This window comes from Diadema antillarum, unplaced genomic scaffold, assembly GCF_040938485.1.
Source record: "Diadema antillarum isolate AM-2024a unplaced genomic scaffold, OU_Dant_1.0 seq00000862_RagTag, whole genome shotgun sequence".
In the NCBI taxonomy this organism is placed as follows: domain Eukaryota; kingdom Metazoa; phylum Echinodermata; class Echinoidea; order Diadematoida; family Diadematidae; genus Diadema; species Diadema antillarum.
Window position 1 is genome coordinate 976,445 of NW_027271732.1, and position 19,013 is coordinate 995,457.

Here is a 19,013-nt window from a genome sequence, read left to right on the forward strand (position 1 = left end):
CCATCCTCTTTATTTGATTTCATCTCATTTCTTAAAGTCAACTTGGATACGTAGTTTCCTTTTAATCTAAGAAATGAAACAATCAATTACAAAAGGGTTGTATGTCAATATTTTTTAGTGGAAATGGGATTCCATCGGGATTCGAACCCGAGACTCCGGATTGATAGCCTTGTGCTCTTCCGACTGAGCTATAGAAAGCTGTAGTACAATGTTCGTCTCAGAAACCCTTTATTCTTAATGCTCGAATGGTCAGAAGCTTTAGCCTTGTGTTTGTATGTGACACACGCGCGCACACTTAAACCTGACATAAACCGCAAGGATGATTCAACTTGGGGTGGTTTTTTTTTTTTTTTTGGTTTTTTTTTAACACAGGCAACCCTCAAATTTTCGAAAAAGAAATATAAAAAGAGGAAATTGGGACAGGACGTTAGAATGTCTCAAAACAGACGCGAGGAGTGTAGTGAAATAAATACAGAATAAAGGTATAGAAGAAGGCACATGTGTATGGACAATTACATCTTTTCGAATATTTACTGCTATTACCAGGGGTATGGCCGTAAACAATTTCACATTGCAGACAATATGTGACTTCAATTTCAGTTCAGACAACGTTACGATGGAAACTGTGCTTTGCGTGGGGATTCGTGAAGGCAGTACAAAGGAGTGGAGCTTCATGAGGTCACTCTTGCTTCACCCAAAGATGCCCAACGCATATCGGAAGAAGTGGTTGAGCGCACTTACCTGTTCATTGAGACCGTGGGAGATAAAGAGGTTTGTAGTACAATATTGAATAATGATGTTTTTGTTTATCATGATTACTATGTTGACGACCTTCAAATTAAGTTCAGAAAGCAATATTGTACTAATATGACGCCAGAATAGCGGACAATTCACCTTGCTTTTTTTCGCTGTAGGGTTTTTTTTTTTCAAGGCTGTCATATCTTCAAGCTATTTGCTTATTTGACGACAGCCTATGCATTTGAATACTACAATACATGTACCTTCGTTCAGTCAGATAATTGTTGTTCCACTATCCGGAGTAGCTCCTAATCGACGTGTTTTCTTTTTTCTTTTCTTCAATTCGTAAACAGTCAGTTGTACACGTAAATTTCAGTTATGTTATGATGTACAGATTGTAGGGCTTATGCCTTATTGCGTTCGAAAAAAAAAATGATTGCATTTCATTTGTGATATATTGTATTCAATAGAGAAAATTCTTAATTGAATTTAACTGAAACTAAAATTGAACGTAACAGCCAGTATCGAAACCGGTTCTCAGAACTTTTGACTTAATATGTGCAAATCTAAGAAACAGCATATAGGTTGCCTCAAAAGAAATACGGCAATGCAGGTCCAGTCAATTTGTCCTAAAATGCACAGTACAGTGCCGGTGCTGCATTTTGGCAATGGAGCCACATCCAGGGTTAATCGACTGACGAGCCCCCTCCCCCCCCCCCCCAAAAAAAAAAAAAAAAACCAAAACAAAACAAAACAAAACAAAACAAAAACTAATCGCACTTTTCTGGTGCCAAGCAGAAAGAAAGAAAGAAAAAAAAGACTTAACCACACTTTTGGGGTGTCACTTTCGGGGTTAAAAGAAAAAAAAAAAGGTGTGAGGGAGAATGCCCGACCCCCCCCCCCCCCCCACCTCCCACTGCCCTGCAGTAGGAAAATACACACAGGGAAAAATTATGTTGTGCCTATACTAGTGTTACGAGATACAAATGAACAATTACGAGTGATTGGCTGTTATTTCTGATAGAGATAATCAAGGTTTTGTGTAATATCTACTATTTTTTCCATCTTATTTGGTTTGGGTTTTGTTGGTATTTCTTTTTCTTAATCGCAGTTTATTGGAGTATGTCATGGCCAAACCCAACAAGCTGGGTATTCTCTTCTTTGTCCTGCCAAAAATCGCATCCACACCTGTCGGGCGCTCCCTGGCCTGGGATTTCTTGCGGGAAAACTGGGATGGACTCTACGAGACGTGAGTTTACTAGCTGGCAACGTGCACGTCTCTTACAATTCATTATTGCATGTAAGACACTCCCCGTCGATATGACACATGCACTAAAGTGTCTCCCTTTCAGAGCCTCAAAACACATGTCAAAGAAGTGCAATATCGTACGCCTCGTGCAGTCCCAAGCGAACATTCATAGACAGTATACCGTGCCAGGGTAACCAGCCTGATCCAGACTATACCACAAAAATACCTTGGAGGAACCCTTCACTCATTCAAGACGAACAATTAGCTACGAGAAAACGTAGACCTAATGAGCATTCATATAAAGAGGTGGGATATAAGCACATACTATGTGTCATTCTATTATTTTCCAATTACTTTTTGCTTTGCAATCGTACTGAAAAAGAATTCATAGTTGTCAAGTAATGTGCTTGAGTAATATACTCGCAGATAGTGAAGGGTATTCAAACGTACCTACCTGTTGAGAAGTTTTGTTTGCTATTAGTTCTAAAGTCAGACAGAACAGTAAGTGACAAACCACATTGCCTGTGCTGTGTTCGTGTAAGGTGTTTTGATGGAAGTCAAAAATAATTTTTCATTTTTAACAAGATTTTTAGTTAAAACACAAAACTTGCAGAATATTGTGTAAGTTTATGTATTTATCCTTCAAATGTACGATAACAGTTTACATGTTAAACTAGCAGTTCCCTACACAAACTCAATGCGGCACTGTTGTGTTATGGCCAATATTCTTTGGCACGGCACGGTTCTCTCTCTCTCTCTCGGGCATCCTCTGGGCCACATCACGAGGTGATCCACCGCTCGTGACCGAAAGCTTTGCCATGTTTGATACGTGTTTCAATGCCGACTATCAAAACGTGTTTGCAAGCACCTTTCGGATCGTATTTATCAAGTTGTTGCGTTACTCAACTCTGTCATGAGTCGATTGTGAGGACTTGTCACTGCGGAGCTCCATTGCGCATTTTGACCCGAAAAGCGGAGATGCGTTGTTGGTAGTGGTTGGCGAGGACAGGTCCGAGCTATAAACGCGTTTCAAAACCACTTTACGTTTATCAACTTTAAAGAGACGCGTTTCAGAAGCGCATTGATTTTGTGATCCCTTAATCAAAACAGTTTTGCGTTTATCAGCTGCCAAAAACTCCCTGTAAGTTGTTTGGAAACCTTAATTTTGCGCCAGAAGTGAGTTGCTAAACGTACTCGGTTCGCCCTTTCACGATTTGCTTTGAAAGCGTTCAGTCCCTGCACAAGAGACACTGTCGATACACCACTCGGGACCTGTGCAGTTCGCTCTGGCACGCTTCGAGAATAGGGACTGAACGCACCCTTAGATGTGTGTTTTGGGCAAAAGCCTATTCCAGAGGATACTAGTATGACGAGAGCTTCTACAATGAGAATCTGCTCTCGGGACTTTCAAGATGATCTTGAGTTAATTTTTCCGCCTTTTTGACAAAAGTTTAATTTAAACTCAATTAAAGGATCCTATTCTGTCAATCATCCCTGAAGACCAAGTGTGATCAATATGGAAGGTTAAAAACATCAAAGACTGGCTGGCAATAACAGAAATGGTTCATAAAAAAAAAGAAGTCACGCATCTGTACACTGTCAGTGTTAGTGTTAGTGTATGTGCAGTTAGAGTTACACCGTGCAATCTCAACCAACCTTCAAAGTCAATGAGACACGACGCTCGTTGTCGGAAATATAGCCTCAGAAAGTGACAACTTCGCCTCCAGCACAGAGCGCTTCAAAAATGAGCTTTGAGGCTACCTTCATAGAATGACAAGGACGAAACTCCTTGTGAGTTCATCTCGTATTTCCAGTGTTTTGAATCTCTGTTTGAAAAAAAAAACAACTAGAGATTGAATCTTTCATGTGCGAGCTAGAAATCGATTAACTCTTAAGGAACGCAAAGGATCATGGTAAAACGTTGCTGGAATGTCAAATCGTTGTTGGTGAGTTTCAGGTAGAAGTCACTAAGCTAAATCGAAAAATCTCTGTCATTGAAAGTTGATGACCTCGAGAACAGGTCTCGTAAAGTTTTTTTTTTGTTTTGTTTTTTCTACGGGATCAGGGAATTTCAACAAAATGAAAGGTATATTCAGGCGATCACAATATTTTGCCATCTACTTGACTGTCTCCGGCAGACTATTTCATGGAGAGATGTCAGCCAGCTTCCAAAACTATAATGGAGAGCCGCCTATACCACTGAAACTTAGAATGACCCTAATTTGCTTATCAAGCTTTTCCCAGCTAGAGATAGTTCGAGTTCATACGAATCGATAAATATATAGAGAGAGAGAAAGAGAGAGAGAGGGAGAGAGAGAGAGACTGAGGGAGAGAGGGAGAGAGGGAGACTCGACATTAACTTTTTTTTTTCTCTGATGGCCCGTTCGGGTCACTATAATCTTTGAATTGGACATTTTTGTAACCCAAAAAAAGGATATGTAGTGCCCCGAAATAAGGGGAAATGCAAAAATTCATTTAGAATTATAGCTGACGGATCGGGTCACCGAAATATAACCGTTTTAGAAATTTGGTGGCCCGACTTCGATTTTTAGTGGCCTCGGCCCACCTGGCCATCGCTAATGTCGAGCTCTGTATATAGGAAACAAATTGAAGACTTCAGGAAGCGTGTCTTTGATTTCAGAAATAAGATGGATCAGTGAAGAGGAGTCAAGAACTCTCTTTTTATGTTCCCATCAGACCGTTTGGCGTTCAGAGTACTTGATCCAATTGGACCCAAAATATAGAGTTTAACCAAAATCATTATCCGGTCTTGTGTTGTTGACTCGTTTACACTTATCTGATTATACTTTAACTATGGTTCCTCCTTCAGTAGATTCTAAGCTTGAACTTTGGCCTTTGTTTCCCATTTTATAGTTACGTTAGCAAGTCTATTTGGAATAATTTATGATGATGCTCATAATTTAACACTAATCACCGTCTTAAATGAACGCAAGAGATTATTAAGCAGAGAGAGAGAAGATATGAGGTGTGAGTTTTCTTCAATTTTGTCTGCCCTCAGCATCTGCTCTGTACTAATAAAATTTTTAAGATCCCAACTGCTGATCTACAGTTGCAGCAGTTGCGATCTTATAAATTCCATTTGTACAGAAGGCAGACAAAATTGAAAAAAACTCATACAACAATCCTGTGGGTTTTTTTTTTTTCATTTGGGGTAATTTTACAAATTACCTAGATATAGCTTCTAAGGAGTGCTTTTAATCTTTAAGTTTTCCATTGATTTTGACTTAAGTAATTTTGCTGCTTTTTGCAAAGCTTTTACGTATTTATCGGGCAGGTCCGTGCACGATTTGGAGAACCTGTTGACCATCCTGAACCTGTGTGCTCCTGATTTTTTTCTCATTTTCTAATTGGCAGTTTCCTTGAATTATTGTCTGTTTGTTTACTATAGTATTTGGGTTTTATGATAGTGGCAGCTACATGTATTTCACAATTATATGAAAAGTTCGTTTCTTGCTGTTACACGATTTTTTCAAGGTACGTGATAGAGATCATGGTCAAATGTGAGTTATGAGTGCGATGTTAGATAACGCATTTGTCAGGATGCTTAATTCTTACCCCGATACTAAATTTTATCCGAATAGACATCAATAACCAATAAATCCACTGTAAAACGAGCCAAACATATCTTTGTTCAAATGAACATTACTACAGGCTAGCTGCAAATGCTAATGCTGAGGCCTGTTTACCAACTCCTCAAAGTTGTCATTCGACTCCTTACACCAACTGAAGAGGTGGTTCCAAACACAGCGAAGCGTTCATGTGATATATACTTAACCGAAGGGCAGATTCCAAATGTAAAGGAAACGTTGATGAATTATGATCACACAACAGCTGATCAACCCTTGAATGATGGACTGGGCATTTAGTATGTCAAAACAAGATGCTTATATGTAATACGCGTGTAGTTGCAAAAACTTGAGTGTTGCTAATGATTGTGTATATTTCTTAGATGGGTCAGACATACTAGGCCATGGGGTGAAGCTGAAAAAGAGGCTTAGAAAATGGGTTTCGTTCCAGCAACACTGGCACTACTTTCTGAATGCGGAAATGTGATGTTTTGTACATCCTAAATATACTGTAAAAAGTTCTCCTCGAAATATCCTGCAGTTTTTGCGAAAATCCATATTTTATAAACTGCGACCAGCAGCCTAATACACATATCGTAATGGGGCTGCGGATTGTAGCATTTAGGATCATGACAGGAAAGTATCGCGGACAAATGTCAGCCTTAAATCGAACAAAAATTCTTCAATTTGAAGACTTACAAGTAAGGTTGAAGTATTGACAACAGGGTTCGTGCAAGGTTTGGTTCTACATATAGTCATTTTCTGTTCGATTTGATGACTTAATATGACTAGGTCGAGAGGAATCTGGGAGAGCTACGCTGAATTGACGGTCAGCGCAGGCGCACACATCACTGCGCACAAATTTCGTATCCATTGACTGGATATTAGATGTCTGTGTGTGCATGCGCTGGCCGTCAATTCAGTGTAGCTCTCCCAGTTTCCTCTCGACCGAGTCACATTTAGTCATCAATTTGAACAGAAAGGAACTATTTGCAGAAGCAAACCTTGCACGAACTCTGTTATCAATACTTCAAATTTATTAATAAGTCTTCAAATTGAAGATTTTTTTTCCGATTTTAAGTTGATATTTGTCCGCGATAAAATATCTGTCATGATCCTGTATGCTACAGTTCACAGCCCCATGACGCTATGCGTATGGGGCTGCTGGCCGCAGTTATGCGTATGGGGCTGCTAGCCGCAGTTATGCGTATGGGGCTGCTAGCCGCAGTATAGTTCCCATAGTGTTTCTAAGCTGAAATACATATACACATTTGTAAAGCACTGCTTTTAGCCATATACCTAGAAAAAAAAGTGAAGTTTTGGTCTAATAGTTGCATTATATCTCATGTTTCAGCTTTTCCTGATGCTGGCTATGCAAAGGAGGACAAGAGCAAAGTGGTTCAAGACCATATGAGAGAGAGCACTGACTGACCGTCAGAGGTCAAGGCAAATGCCTTATATTCTGTTCAAAGACATGTTATTAAATGACTAATCATTCAAGGCAAAAAAAAAATCAGTGTGTTTGTTTGTGTGTGTGTCCGCGTGCATGTGGGAGAATCTTATTGTACACACACACACACACACACACACACACCCTCACATGCACACACACATACGCACACACATAGTTATGAAGATTCAATATACCCAAGTGTATTAAAATATTATTCTACATGCCTTGGCCATTTATCACATCAGCATCATAAAAAAGATTATCATAAACATGAACACACACAATGATATAATACATGTACTGATCAGTGCATTACACATACACAGGTGCATAAAAACGCTGACATATTATATACACTCACACACACACATACAAACTCATTTACACACATGAGACATTACTATTAAACAGATCATATTGTTTATCAGTAAACATGTTTTTCTTTTCTTCTTCTTCTTCTTCTTAAGAAGCGTTAATATACTTAGATCACATAGCAATCACGTTGTTCATGAAATATTATACATTACTTTAGCACTAGAAAATTTAATCTTCATAAAATTTCCTGAAGTTTTCATTGCTATCATTAGGTTACAACATGGTGGGACACTACCTCCTTTCATGTAAGATAGCTCAAAATGATAATCAGTCAAATTTTCTAGTTTTAATAAATTTCCTGGAACATTCCATGGTCCAAATATCCTTGAAGGGTGTAAAAGTTTTGAAAAATGCCAATATATAAAATAAAGGCAAAATTATAGTTTACCCATTCATGAGTGAAAACTGTTGGATTCTGCATTGGAGGCAATGTGTACCTGAAAATCTTGGAGAGAATAAAACAGGTTTGGCATTAAAAATTATGATAACATTGCAATTAACATCCAATATCAGAGGATCTGTGCAAACCTGACTCAACTTATGCACAATTTTCATTTGGCTGGTGTGTATTAGTTTTAGCAAACTGATTTTGTACTCACACCTACATTGTACTGACCTTTCTACATGAACATTCTGTTTCAGTATTAATAATAGTTACATATTTTTTTCCCCAGAGTGGGAGAAACAAATTTTAATTGTAGTCATTCAGTTTTATGGAAAAAAAAAACACACTTACGAAAACATCTTTGTTCTTAGAATAATTCAACCCTAATCAAATCATAATAGTGGGCAGAAATGTTTGCTAAAGGGCGAACAATCACATACTGAGGCAAGGAGTCAAAACATGTTGCATAAACATTGGCATTCAAAATACAGGAAGCAATCTGTATTACAAAGACATTTTATCATGCACAACTTTGGTAAGATGTCAATTCTTGAATATCAATCACATTGACCAAAGCATTGGTGCATATACAGTACATTCTGTTGTTTCTGAACTTTGCACTGAAGTTCTTTGTGTATGTGTGTGAATGTTTCAGTGGTGTATAGGCCTATATATTGCTCCATTTTATCAAGGACAACTTATAGTAACATGACAATGTTTTCATGCTTCAATATCAATCATATTAACCTATTTCCCTTGGCAAGTAATGAGCAGGTTGACTCTGTTGCAAATGATGCATTTCACAGGCAACACAGCAGAACCTGAAGAGCTTCCAGAAGAAAATCTTGATCTTGATGTGAGCGTCTTAGGGGAGGAAACAGATGCTCCTGCTGACGGACCAGGCTCCTCCTTCAGCTTTCGTTTCCTAGCGAGATTCAGGCGTTTGCTATCTATAAACCTCTTGTAGCACGTTTCATGGAATCCTATTTAATACAATGGAGAAATGAACAGCAATGATTAGCCGTTGGATTTTGTTAGGGGGAAAAAAGGCTAAATGCTAGAGGGAGGGGTTGAACATTACACTCAATATATCATTAAATGTACGGTAGACTATTGACTGCCAATATTTGAATCTTGTAATTACCAATACACAGGCCCTAGTACTATGCCAGGTAATCATTTGTTAACACCTCATGATCATTGTCATCATCAACTACTTCAACTTGTACTTGCAGTGCAATTACTGATTTCAAGTTACATCTACAGCTTTCAGCACCTGATCACATGCAATATCAATTATCATAATTATGAATACAACTGCCTTATCATCATTAATACTAGTAATCCTTGGCCTTTCACTATCACCACCACCCACTGCTTTATAGTTTGGCACAACATAATGGTAATCATATGTTTTAGGGAGTTTAATTGTTGCAATTATGTTATTGTCATTGTTGGTCTTTTAGATCTATTTATATCAAATATTAATAAGTTAATTCAATGAGATGCTAAATGTGTGTTTTGAGGGAGGATTCGCCAATTTCGGGGTGAGAGAAACAGGATGGATTTTTAATATTAATACTCCATGGCCATGATTATGAAAATATAAATTTACATGCAGTTTAGACTTTTTTCAATCCAGTCCTTTGTGTCAAGACTTTTACAAAACAATATCACCGATCAGCTACATCAACCTAACCTGGTCCTGGGCTGTACATAGAACAACATGTAAAATTACATCTAGGCGACATTATAACGGCGCTATGCCATGCCAAGGTGAAATGCAAGATAATTTATCTAAGTAACAGACACGCTAACGCTAACGGCTAAGCTACTGTATTAGCGCCCATTATAACATACACAAGCAACGTTCATAACATAGCTATTAAACGTTGTACAATTGTACTTGTAGTCATCATGGTCATTAACATTATTATGAGTGAGACTGCACTGCAGTGTCGACTGCTACGACTCGACTGTACGCACGTAAACTAACCTGTAAATTATCCTACTACGTAGGTTGCAGTCAGTCCCCCTGCCCTGAGCAGCTGAATCACTTCGTTCTGGTCTGCGATTTCACGGTCTCCCCCACTCAATTTGATCCACTCTTTGGCACACAAAATAGGTTTCGTCTATTTTAGGTTTGTCATAGCCGTGAAATTTTCAAACTTCATCGATGTTACATGCATAATAACGCATAATAAGTTTCGGCTGAGCAGACGACGTAGACGCGTCGACAGGCTCACAGGGGGCGGCCATTTTGACTCGTAAACAATAATTCTCGATTCGGATTGGATAACATACATCACATGATCGTTCGCGAATGAATATCGTACACGGCAAAGTGTACATATTCAGCTCCTCAGTGACAAAAAAGTTCACTGTTTCCCCCTAAATTACCAAAATACTGCAGGAGGGTTTGTGTCGAACTTTTTCCTGTAGCCTTTTTGGTTATTTGTTTACACGTAGCTGTGGAGAAATTTTAGTGCCGCAGTTGTCGGAACGAAACAAGCGAAAAAACCAGCTCACCCCATGGCCTATACGGTTTTTCCATTATTTTTATTGTGGAAATTTGGCCAACCTGGATGTAAATCAATTTCAGTAAAACTAAAGCAGCTTAGATTAGTTCTACTAATGAGGATTCCGAACTTTACCATATTACCATGATAATTGCGATATTTCACACACACACACACACACACACACACATGTTTGGGGTTATATTTTTTTATTCATACAGCTAAGTGGTTTATTTGGATTATACAGAGAAATTGATAAGAGTTAAGCTTTGAAAACAATGTCAGAATAAGTCAAGTCTCTTGGTTTAAATATATCTTGGTGTGTATAATGATAGTCACTCGACTGGAGCCATTTTTTGTGTGTAAACGCACAGTTAAAAATTTTATTTGTTAAAAAGAATAAGGCATTTGATATCAGTTGAAACGACTATTACATTTCATAAATCAATAATTCAAAGTAATTTTGATTATTTTGATGTTAAATGGTCTAACATTAATATAGTTATATTCAACGTCTTAAAATTCTCCAAGATTAATCTCTAAGAACAGTGTTAAGGGTAAATTTGAGATATTCAGCTGATTTTTTACACTCGAATCAATACTTGAGATGAGAAGAAATAAACATTTATCATACACAATGTTTAAAAAAAAAATCGCTTACAATTTAACCCTTAAACATAAAAGTGATATGTTTAAGTTGAAATTTTTTATTATACATGTAACTTGAAGAATACTACGGTATATTGATATTCATGTTACTATACATTAAAACCTGCTTTAAGCAGAAGAGTTTTAATTACCAAGGTCCGAAATTATCGGATACACTGTCAACATGTAAATAAAACTATCCTTTACCCCACTTGTTTTCCTCAATTAGTTGAATCTGTTACTGCACGCACTTTGATTCTCTTTTGTGCGTTAGGTACCAACGTGACATTCGGCTCCCATTGTTGGTACGGCGAGTGACAGCAAATTTCAATACTGATCTTGAGGTAAACGAGGTAAGTGTAGTGTCCACGAATACAAATATCCCATTCTTTAATTAGATACATTATGCCGTCTGATGCGATGTGCTATGATTGCCAAATTTTCAGATAATGATGCTAGAATTACAAGAAAAGAATAAAAGTAATTCCTTTAAAAAAAATAATTTTCTTGTTAAACTCCAATGACCATGATCTATTCTTTCATGTTCTGGTTGTGGAATTCTGAAGTAACTTTACAATACAATGAGTACTTCTAATGAAATAAACTTCTACATGCTCTTTAATGATGATAAATCACATAATATGGCTTTTCTCCAACACTAAGTTCCATGTCAAACAAAAATTTAAAGTGCTTCCGTGTTTTCCACCTCATTTTCATTCATTTCACGTACTCTTGCTCATGAGATGTGACTTCAGAATTTGTTAACAGCTTTCAACATAAACGCCGCATTTTTTTTTAAATTTAAAAACAGTAAGGCACCATCGATTCTAGAGGCACTTCGCCCATTAACTAGATATTTATCCTCGATGCTGTGAGGTTTTCATTATGAAGAAACTGCATTATACGTATGTGTTTTCTTTACGTGCTATCTTTTGTGAAATGTTTAACGTTGGGACGTTGTATCATTGGCAATTGGTATACATGTACTAAGCATCATACTTGTGAAATGTTGATAAAATGATAGGCACGAGGTCCCATTGTCTGTATTCAATCTTAAAAAGGGATTAATATGATAATAAGATGATGAAATGTGATATGCCGCAAAAACGTAGATAGCTCCCCCGTACTAGCCTAAATTTCCCGAGATATTTCTTTGAGAGATGGAGCATAACTTATCTTTCATCAAGAATTTCGAATAAATCCAATTCATATTTAATGTTCATTCTTCGAAAAAAACATGAAATACACTTCATTCTTTTGTGTAACAAATTAATATAGACGATCTTGTTGGATGAACAGAGTAAACACTTGTAGTGAAACAACATTGTATTAGAGTACATCGTGATAAATCACCGAATCAAGCAATGTGTATGTACGAAAAAAAAAGCAAAGACCCATCGAAAAGCCAGTGGGTGTAATGTGAAGAATCCCCCCCAAAAGGAAAAAAAAATCAGAACAAATATAGGTTCCTAACCCCACAAAAGAAACAAGATTGACATGACAACAAGAAAATATGAAACAAGGCGGACATGGCAAGAAATTAACAGAAGACACAAGTCGACCTGTTGAAATATATTACAGACAAATAGTTGTGCAGAGTGAAAAGGGAAAGGTAAAAAGGGGATTTGTGAAGATGACTTGAAGAGAAATAAGGCTTGATAAAAACGGTGATAATTACAATCGGGTAATAGTGGCAGTACATTAATGATTGATCTACAGGCTAATTCGATTTTGTGGCATCGTAAGAATGAAAAAGAAAAAAGAAAGGTTTTAGTCTCTATTTGAATGAACAAAACAGACGGGACAATTGTGATATCGTTATTCAGGGAGTTCAAAAATGGGCAGGTATTAACATAATGTGCTCAGAGCTAATAGAAGTCAGGGATACTCACTTGAAAGCCGAATGGAATATTTATAATGTGATTGATGGTTTTTTATTGGGGGGGGGGAGGGTGTGGGGTGGAGAATAAAAAGTGGAGGAAAGTGCATATTGTTATACATGCCGAAACTGAATAAAACAAATCTTAAATTATAAACAGCTCCTGCAAAGTAAACAATACATTTTATGTGACTTGTTAATTGTTAATTGAATCATTACCTTTGATAGAAACTAATCGTTTTCTGCCGCTCAGATACTTCTTGAAAAAAATTCCAATTATATCGTAATTGATTGTTTCAAAGGCCTTGGAGAAGTCAGGCAAATACCAGGTGTTACAAAAAAAAAAAAAACATTTCCCACTTTTGATCCTTAATAGTTTAAAAACTATATATCAGATAACACTGACATTAATTGATATGAGCAATAGCTAAATAGTGTACATTTTTTTTGGATGTGATTTGAAAATAATAGCATAAATCATTTTCATTAAATTCAAGATTTATTTTGAAGTTGGGTTCCAGATTTAGCTCTGTTTTCAACCCTCTGTACAAAATTTTAATTTTGCACTGGGGTCAACTGGTGTGTATGGCAGTGTGTGGTTAAAACTCTGAACAATGGCCTGGATTGGAATGCTCGATTATATATTTATGAGAAATTCCACTGTCACAGCTAGTCTTTATTCATCCTGAAATGTAGTATATGCAAGCACATGAAAACATGTGCCTATTTCCTTCATGTACATGCATTTTACCCTTTACCAGGAAATCAGACTAGCAGTGCCAAGGGCAATCCATCATGAATTATCAACAAAGCAATGATGTGCCCTGGAGCAAGAGTATAGTCAGCAGAGTTTTGAAAAGGGGATATTCGTAGTATTTATGTCTATTGTTCAGGGTCATTGTAAGCACACTCTCATATACACGTCATTATTTTCTTCTTGTGTAAAGTTCGATTTTGTACAGAGGGATCAAATTTGACCAAAATCTGGAACTTAACTTTGAAATTAATCATGGATTTAATGAAACTGATTCATGATCTCATATTCAAATAACTTCCAACTAAATTGTACACTATTCAGCTATTACTCATATCAATGACAGTGTTATCCGACGTATTGTTTTTGAACTATCAAGGATCAAAAGTGGGAAATGTTTTTTTTTGTAACACCTAGTACTAATCAGATGAGAGTGATCACCACTTTGTGATCAGATCTCAGCAGTGCGTGAATAGTACTGTGCTTGTGATGATAACCAAACTGTGAGAATATGCAAATATTTTGAGAAGTTTCGAGATATTTTATAGATATTTTTCTATGGCTGCAGACAATGAGAATAATAGAGAAAATTGTCAATGATTACTGACATCTAAATGTTCGCCTTTCTTGAAGACTGGAATTACTTTGATCAGGGAATGAATCATTACAAACTGACATGAAAGTGTAGTATATGAGCTATAATGGATCAGCAGAAGAGGATATAACACCTTTGAGTAAAAGGTATTCATCTTGTTTTAACTGTAACTGTAATAATCAATTCTTCAAGGAATATATAATTTCAGTAGATACACGCCCATTTGTTCAAATAAAAAAAATAGGGTTGAGGTTATGCTGACAAATAATTTGGTCAAATGTTCTCCTTATCAGAAATACACACACACACACACACACACACATACAATATTTGTGAGAAAGGAGAATTATTTACATGTACATTTGCAATACTTACAGCATAGTACATTTTTTTAGTTATTCTATCTGCCCATATTAAATTTCAATTATCAACTACAAACTTATATGGGGTTGTTCGTGTACTCGTCCCTATTGTGAATGAGTGCACAGCGCGAAATTTAGGCCAGGCAGCTGCATGTAGCGAGATAGGGAAACAATCGATGTACATGGGTGGTACAAGAATTCGGATGAGTAGAGGTTCGCTGCGAAGATGTGAAACAAGGAAAAGACCAGGGTACTTACGTTGGAAAGTTCAGTAACACAGAGGAGGAAAAGCGCAGAACACATACAACAGTTGAATGAGGATATAACTCCCATTCTTTGTGGGCTTACATGAAGCGATAACAGAAACAACTTGGAAAAAAGTAACAGTTTGTAGGGTTCAAGCGAGATCTCCGGTAAACGAAAGAAAGGAGAAAAGGAGAGACACATTCATGAAAAAGACAAAGAAAATAGTAAAACGACGTCATGCAAGAAGACATGATACTCGATCAAAATGTGAGGACAATACCCAGCTAATAGATGAAATTCCTCTCATGTGAGAGCATTGACATTAACAATCGATTTACGTTTTATTAGTGATAGAGAGCAGCAAGTATAAAGGATATAGATTGGAATTGTAAACGTACGTACTAAAACATTCGTATTATTGCCATACATCTGAAGTGGCTGAAAATAAACAATGGGACATTTTTTTAATTCATGTTCCATATTCCACATTTCATACAAGTTTTATATTCCAGTTGGTTTTGAAAAAGAAATGTTATTAACACAATATGGTCAGTTTGAAACAAAATTGCACAAATGTACAAGGACGTCTAATTGACGTGTAATATGAGGAAATCACTAAAAAGCAAAGCTTGTAGGATGTGGGTTCCAAAAATATAATATAGGCTTTTAGTACAGTATATCAATGTCAAAAGTGACGTAGCATGCAAAAAAAAAAATACAAGATGTCGAGAATATTATAAAGTTTACGGAATGTACAAAGTATTGTATGATGTTTATGATTAAACTTATAGTTTCAATGCTAAGAAAAGTAGCAAGTTGATCAAACAAATGAAGTCATCCGAGCGAGGCATCATATGAGTGTGCAGAAATTTTTCAAGTGATCATGATAAAATAATTAAACGTAGGGTTTTAGAAAATTGGCTTTAAGATTTTGCTTAAAGGAACTTAAAGAACTTGATTGCAACCGAACAGAATCTAACTCATTCCAGAAAGAAGGGCCGGTCGAAGTAATTGTCTTAAGGGCTAAAACTGTACGGATAGGGGAAAAATAATAGGATTCACTGTGTCTTGTGTCTTGAGCATGACTGTGTCTTGAGCATGACTCCCGATTTAAAGAAGGTTAAAAAGACTTTATTGAAACGACATCGTCAGCAATGTATAGATGTATCCTTTTTTCAAATGATATTCATTCACTTCCAATCAATTCAAAATACAAAATACATAAATTCTCTTTGGTGTCACTATACAAACATAAGGGAATAATTCTTTTGAAGATACCTTAAATAATTATACATTTTCTATTTTCAGTATATAACAAATAAAATGGCAATAGTACAGAAATAACAAAAGAAAAAAGAAATGGAAGTAAATTATCTTGATAAAACCCATTTCCCTAATTAAACCTCACTACCTTTTCTAACCATATTCATTCCAAGCTTATGGTACAGTGGTTGACTGGTTGATACCGTTTGCTGACTATTACAAGTCACCTGGGGCAAACCACAAGGGGTCGGCATCATTCGCCCGTTTTTGTGTGTAGACGGGTAGGGGGACTGTTGAAACCACAAATGTAAAAACGCCCACAAATGTAAAAACGCCCACAAGGGTACCTCCATTTAAGTCCTATCCGAGGGACAGAGTGTTTTTGCCTCTTGCCAGAGGGGACAGAATGCTTACACACAAAATTGCTCGGTGAGACTCGGGAATCGAACCCGGTACTCTTGGATGTGAAGGTAGACGCGCTACTGACTGAGCCTTATCACCGCCCTTGCCTCCAAAGTAGCTGGATTACAGACGCACGCCACAACGCCCGGCCCCTAGCCATAATATATTACTTACTATACACTACCCCCCCCCCCCAAAAAAAAAAGGAAAAAATAAAGGGAACCCCACTTCACCCATACATAATTACCATGCATCTTTTCCCTTCCACCCTACCCATTACAATTTTATTATTTTACCACTCAAACATCGCCGTTGTTATGATTTTAAAAAGAAGAGAAATTATCGACACCTACTTAAACACCTGTCAGAAAGATGTACCAGGTATCGCCGTTGTTATGATTAAAAATATTGGACACAAAAACACCTGCGGGGAATGAAAATTATTTTTTATGATGTTCAAAACACTCCCATTTCAATCAATGTAAACCCAATTCATTTCATTTATTGGAGATTTTATTCTCTTCCTCACAATATGTACCTTTATTATTGCAACCTTGCCTTATATACAATAAATTTAGTTGTCAAGATAACCGTATTGCACCATTTCACTCTGTGAGAATATTCCCTTCGATGCCCACGTGCATATTTTGCCGATCTACACTTCTTAATTCCGTTATATCAAAATACTTAATCGTATCCTGCCAAAATGCGTAAATTCTAACACAATTCCAAAATTTCTGAAATTTGACTACGTTGGCATACTCAGGGCACTATCGCATTCACACACACGCACACACACACACACACACACACACACACACACAAGATATACATCTAGGTTCCACCACGGTGGATCTCTTCACAAATTGAAATGAATTTCGGCCAGAAATACAGGAGAAGGACAGTGCACAGGAAAAGTGCAAGATCGGTAGTAATGTTGAACTGAATCACCTAATATTCCTTAGCATTTTCCTCTCTTCTCGGGATGTCTTTCTCATTCCTCAGTTAAGATGTCTTATACATTTAACTACTGTATGCAAACAATAATAATGATAATAATAATAAAGATAAAGACATTACTCGATATAGGACAGCATATAAATTGTGCTGATATCATGTCATAATTATTTGCCGTCCCTGACGTCGCTGGGAGAACAAAAGATACCGTTTCGAACAAAGTCTGGAAAAGTGATTTTATTCTCAAAGTAAAAGTTTTCTGTCTCTTCATTTTCAATGTTTTCAACAGATTCAAGATTTTATAAGCTCGCGGGATCTTGGCCCTAGCGCGCGAGAATTCCAGCAGGCCGTGGCTTCTACAAAACTGAATATTGCAGTTTATGAGAGATTGATACACGACACGACAGTGTGGTTGAAGGGCCGTCAGCAGTCAAGGTTTTCAGATATGTTCTGAATAGTATTATCGTGCCTGTTCAGATTTGGGTATACTTATATCTATATTGTTTCTCAGTCCTTCGCAAGATTAAAACTTGTTTACAGTTACACTCATATATGCATACGAATGTGGCACTTACATTTCACTTCAATGGTGCCAGCCAATTTTTGTAATTTGTAGCAGTTTTAGATATAATTTACAGTGTTTTGATAAGAAGACATTTCTTTCGAGTTCCTCGAACCTTAGATACACAAGATATTTACTTAAAAGACGGTCATAACTATAGTACTCAAAATTACTTTGATTAGTATCATATAGGAATTCATAATCAAACAAGTAAACTGTTTGTGTCGTTATATCATGAATTAACAACCGATTCACCGTTTTAATTTCTCTGATTGTATATTAGGCCGTTTGTTGTTGTTTTTCAGTAAATACCATTTCCTGACTTTACTATTCACCTTGTTAAACTTGTACGATTTCGCGATGTAGGAAATGCCATGAGGAAACAATTAAAACACAAAATAACAAATGCCCAATTAATTGAACAACATAGAAAAAAATGGCTAGAGCATAACTTACAAAACGTCATGTCTGTTTTTTATGTTTTAGTTTTATGTGACACAATATAGCTTGATGGAGATGAGGAGTGTATTATATAAACAGGTTAGGAAGGTGTACAAGTTGATAATTGTGTCATCTCCATTAATCTCAAGATAGGAACGAATCAGAAGATGGAACAATCGCAAGCAATGTAGAATTCAATTAGAATTTATTTTATTTCATGTGTTTTTTTCTTCATTGGATATCATATTAAAAATTGTATGAGGGTACGTTATTGTTCTTTTTCAATTGTGAACAAGCAAAGGAATACACGCATATCATATATTATTATGTACCCAATAATGTTGATAATAACCACTTGTGTACCGGAATTTATGTTTCGGATTGTACAAATATTAGGGAAGTATGACGGGGACCTACATTGTTTTTAAGCATTAATGTCAAGATAACAAATAGCAGATTGTTTGGCTGTAAGCCCCGAATAGTAAGTGGTTGTATGTAGAAAAGAAGGGGAGAGCAAGTCAAGAAATTCAGACCAGGTCAAAACAGTAATATATTGTGATATATACCAAGCCAAAAAATGCAAAGTTCTTCTACAAAT

At 36.7% G+C, this 19,013-nt stretch overlaps 1 pseudogene; it reads left to right on the top strand.

Moving 5' to 3' along the window:
* Nucleotides 1-18,563, top strand: part of LOC139740605 (aminopeptidase N-like) — a 111,336-nt pseudogene extending 92,773 nt beyond the window's left edge.
* The last annotated feature ends 450 nt before the right edge of the window (nucleotides 18,564-19,013 follow it).